At 40.2% G+C, this 5,000-nt stretch overlaps 1 non-coding gene across 1 annotated transcript; it reads right to left on the bottom strand.

Moving 5' to 3' along the window:
* Positions 1–647: 647 nt before the first annotated feature.
* Positions 648–755, bottom strand: LOC130801492 (small nucleolar RNA R71). The gene has a single exon (XR_009039626.1). It is a non-coding gene; the product is annotated as a small nucleolar RNA R71 (small nucleolar RNA).
* Positions 756–5,000: the final 4,245 nt, after the last annotated feature.

Here is a 5,000-nt window from a genome sequence, read left to right as displayed (position 1 = left end):
CAAAATTTGGCGCCGTTGCCGGGGAAGGTCAACAATTTTACTTTTTGAATTTAGTGTTTGCTTTTGCTAACCCACTCGAGGAACAACTGTTCTTTGATCGTATTTACGTTTGTTCTAGTGTTTTTGTGTATGACCAGGAGTACCAACAAGCAACCTTTGCTTTTTGATCCTGAGGTTGAGGCAACTGCTCGTAGAACACACGCAAGTGCAAAGAAAAGGAGGGCGGAGGCTCGTAAACAAGCTCAACAAGCCTCTCAATCTCTTGACATGGCAGGTCAGGCTCCCGAGAGAACTCTTAGGCAGTCTACACAGCCCAAGGCTAGCAATGTTACCGCGGGGATTAGGATGCCGACTACTAATGCTGGAAACTTTGACATCAAATCCCATGTTATGAATATGATCACGGGAAATCAGTTCTATGGCCTTGACAATGAAGAACCCGTCGATCATCTGCAGAAATTCCTTCAAGCATGTTCTCTACAAAAGATTACTGGGATGACTGACGACGAGCTCTACTTGTACCTCTTTCGTTTCTCTTTGGCAAGCAAGGCTCAACGTTGGTATAACTCTCTTCCCAACACCATTACTACTTGGGCGCAACTGTCTGATGCCTTTCTAGTGAAGTATTATCCCGGTTATAAGACTCATGACTACAGAGTTAAACTCTATAGTTTCTCACAAGATGCGGGGGAGACTTTTCATGATGCGTGGGAGAGATTCAAAGATTACCAATATATGTGCCCTCATCACGGTATTGAGAAGGAATTTCTTATGCAATCTTTTTATAATGGTCTTGATAATGAGACTAAGAGGATGGTAGATGGTGCGGCTGGCGGCTCTTTCATGAACAAACAAACTTCTGAGGCTATTTTACTCTTGGATACTCTTGCTGAAAATCAATGGAATAGCTCATCTAGGCGCGCAGCTCAAGCACCAAGGAAGGGGAAGCATGAAGTTGAAACTTATTCCCTTCTATCATCACAAATCTCAGCTTTGAATGCGAAAATTGATGGGATGCGCATGAATGCTAGTACATCTATGCCCGTCAATGCTATGGGTACCTCTAGCCAAGGTGGAGTTGCTTGTGATTATTGCGGTATGCATGGTCATTCTCTAATGGAGTGTTCTGTTAATCCCAATGGAGCTATGGGAGTACCAGAGCAAGTAAATGCTTTTCAAGCTCGTCCTCCTTTCAACAACAATAGCTACTATCCTGGAATTCGGAATCATCCTAACTTGTCATATCGCAGCAACAATGTGTTAAATCCTCAACAGCAACACTTTCCACCACAAGCACCACAACAACAATATGGGCAACATCAGCAATTTCAGCCCAATCAAGGACCACCCGGTTTCCAAAGGCCTCCTCAAGGCCATCAACAGCAGCAATTTCAGAACCAACAACCCCAATCCGAATTGGGGGAATTGAAAAACATGATGGCCCAAATGGCCAAACAGCTTGAGCAACTCGGTACTCACAATAAAATGCTTGAAACTCAAGTCGCTCAATTAGCTGCATCTAGCTCCTCTAGACAAGCAGGAGCGTTCCCCGGCCAACCCACTCAACCACATGGCAAGGAGACCGCCAATGCAATCACTACAAGGAGCGGGTTGAGTTATGATGAGCCACCCATGCCTCGCAATGAAGAGTCAAATTCGAAAGATGTGGGCATTCCTGAAGTGGTTATTGATGAAGCACCTTCTGAGGCAGTGCACGAGAAAGAGAAAGCAAAAGAAGAGGCATTGCAAGTGCCTCCCATCACACTTCCTTTCCCCAACCGCCAATTGAAGAACAAATTTGACAAGCAGTTCGGTAAGTTCTTGGAGGTGGTTAAGAATTTGCAGGTATCAGTTCCTTTTACTGAATTAATCACACAAGTGCCTGCTTATGCTAAATTCATGAAGGACATATTGACTAGGAAAAGAGCTTTTAGTGAGGTGGAAACGGTTGCTTTTACTGAACAATGTAGTGCTTTGCTACAAAATAAATCCCCTCCAAAACTGAAAGATCCTGGTAGTTTCTCCATCCCCTGTCACATTGGGACACTGTTTATTGATAAAGCTTTATGTGATTTAGGAGCTAATGTCAGTGTAATGCCTTTTTCTGTCTGTTCTAAACTGAAAATGGGAGATCTAAAAGTCACCAATATTACTTTACAAATGGCCGACCGTTCTGTTAAATATCCTTTGGGTATTTTAGAGGACGTCCCTGTTAGGGTAGGTAAGTTTTATATCCCTGTTGATTTTGTTGTTCTTGATATGGAGGAAGATCGACAAATTCCTATTATTTTAGGAAGACCTTTCCTTCATACGGCAGGAGCAGTTATTGATGTGAAAAATGGTAGACTTACACTTTCTGTGGGGGATGACAATGTAACTTTCAATTTGAGCAATGCTTTGAAAGGTCCCATGCTTGAGGAAAAATGCTATGCTATTGATGTAGTTGATGTGATTTGTCATGATAACTTGCCCCTAACTCTTATGAAAGATCCTTTGGAGGCCGTTCTTTGTCTTGAATCTTCTACAGGTGATGCTAGCATTTGGAAGACTGAAATTGATGCTATTGAACAAGCTCTTTGTAATGAAGAGCTTAGTCACAGCAAGAGCAAGAGAGTGCAGAGGTTAGTTCGACCTGTATGCAAAGTTGAAGTAAAGAAGCCCGAACTAAAACCTCTCCCTTCCCATCTTAAGTATGTTTTTCTTGATGAGCAAGAGCTCCATCCTGTTATCGTCAGCGCTACACTTAATGATGCCCAACTTTACCAACTTTTGGATGTTCTGAAAACTCATAAGAAGGCCATTGGATATAGTGTTGATGATTTGAAAGGTATTAGTCCCGACTTTTGCATGCATAAGATTCATTTAGAAGAAGATCACAAGCCTTGTATTCAACCACAAAGGCGCTTAAACCCTAACATGCAAGAAGTCGTGAAAAGTGAGGTATTGAAACTACTTGACGCAGGCATTATTTTTCCTATTGCTGCATCTAAGTGGGTAAGTCCTGTGCAAGTGGTTCCAAAAAAAGGTGGGATGACTGTTGTTAAAAATGATAAAAACGAATTAATTCCCACTAGAACTGTCACTGGTTGGCGCATGTGCATTGATTACAGGAGACTGAATTTAGCTACTCATAAGGATCATTTCCCTCTCCCCTTCATTGATCAAATGCTTGAAAGGTTAGCTTGTCATAAATATTTTTGTTATTTGGATGGTTATTCTGGATTCTTCCAAATTGCCATTCATCCTGATGACCAAGAGAAGACAAATTTTAATGCTATGCAATTGTCTCAGCAGCAAATGGCCGCCCAATTAACCTCTTTGGACACTCGATTCACTCACTTCGAGCTCCAATCTCAGGCTGCTTTTCGACGACTACTTGACTATCATCATCAGCAAGGTCATTTTCATGCCGATGTGCAGTATCCTGATTGGTATTCTCCCCCTCCCATCTATCAGGATGATGACGATGATGATGAGCAGCAGGATAATGATTTTGACCCCATGGGTTAGTGGGCTCTTGCCCCCCTCACAAACTCTGTGGACAGTGCTTGATTTAGCTTGGGGGGAGTCTTGATTGTCTTGATTGTTGCTTTGGCTTACTCTCTTGTATATATTCTACTGCTTTTAGTGTAGTTGTTTTGGTTGGAGTTCGTTGTTTCTCTCCTTTTGCAGGTTCTTTTGCAAGTCACACTTTGGACAACGCGATGATCTTCTGTACTTCAGCTTGTATTAGGAAGTTAATTGGTGAGATCTTCCCAACTCTTTTCATAATTTAGCTTTGAGTGTTTTTATTGCTTTCTTAGGATTGTTGCATGGTTTGTACCACTCATTAGGAGTGGGAGTTTACATGTGACCAAAAATATTGTATTGCATTCTTAGTCGTATTGTTTTTCTTTCTCCCTCGGTGCCCCTTTGGATCTCTTTGACAAAGTATGTTTCCCTGTGCCCTATGGTTGAAATTTTTAACACTTGTGATTGCTGAGACTGGTCATTGTAGACTTTTGGATTCTTTTTCCGATTCCTTAGTATTATTGAAACTTGTGTTTTTGAGCATTATTATCTATTGTTTGGAACAAGGAAGAGTTTACCTTGTAAGGATTTGGACTTTGATTTCTATCTCACTATTTTCTTCTTGAGCGATTAGTTCCTGGTGTATCACTGATCTCCATTTTGGCTTGGTACTGGTCTTGTTAGCTATGTAATTGCATGATGAGCATGATAGAAGGCCCTCATTAGCTAGAAGCCGTGCAAGATTGTTTTCAAAGTCATGATTTGCCATTTGATCCTTTATTTTATTTGCCATTTGATCCTTTTTTTTAAGCCCTACATTTTCTTTCATAACTAACCGCATTATAAACCTTTTGACCCTATTTGATCAACCCAAGTCTAGCTTGGGGGAGCAATTGGTTAGTTAGTGGGCGGTATATATTCTGTCATTTGGCTCACATTTACATGCATGGGGTACTTAAGTTAGGTTGATTATTTCCTCGTTGTTGGAGTGTGCTTATCTACTTTGTCATATATCATCTTCTTCTTCATTGTTCATATTCATTCAAAAAAAAAAAAAAAAAAGAGAACAAAAAAAAAAAAAAATAATAAATAAAAAAAAAAAAAAAACCATCTGGTTTGTCATATGTTACCATCTTTTCATTATTCATATTTATGTAGTTTCAATTTAAAAAAAAAAAAAAGGGAAAATTTGTCTCACATCTTTTATTTTATTGTACATTTTCGCCCGTTGTGAATCTCTTATCGTTTGATGATGATATGACGGTGCTTTCCATTAGTTGGGTTGGTTCGGTAGTTATGAATTGAAGTTATTTGGAGTTGTTTTAGCCTCATCTTTAGGCTACGTTACTTTTTAGATTATGCTCCCCCAAAATAGACTTTCAGCTCGCATATTTTCAAATTGAATCCTACCTTTGACCCAAACCCCATTACAAGCTTAATAAAGACCTTCTTGACAATCACGCAGTTATATGTGCTTCCTCGATTTAATA

Source organism: Amaranthus tricolor, chromosome 1 (assembly GCF_026212465.1).
Source record: "Amaranthus tricolor cultivar Red isolate AtriRed21 chromosome 1, ASM2621246v1, whole genome shotgun sequence".
Taxonomy (NCBI): domain Eukaryota; kingdom Viridiplantae; phylum Streptophyta; class Magnoliopsida; order Caryophyllales; family Amaranthaceae; genus Amaranthus; species Amaranthus tricolor.
Note: the sequence above shows the minus strand (reverse complement) of the source record. Positions and strands in the feature narration are given on the sequence as shown.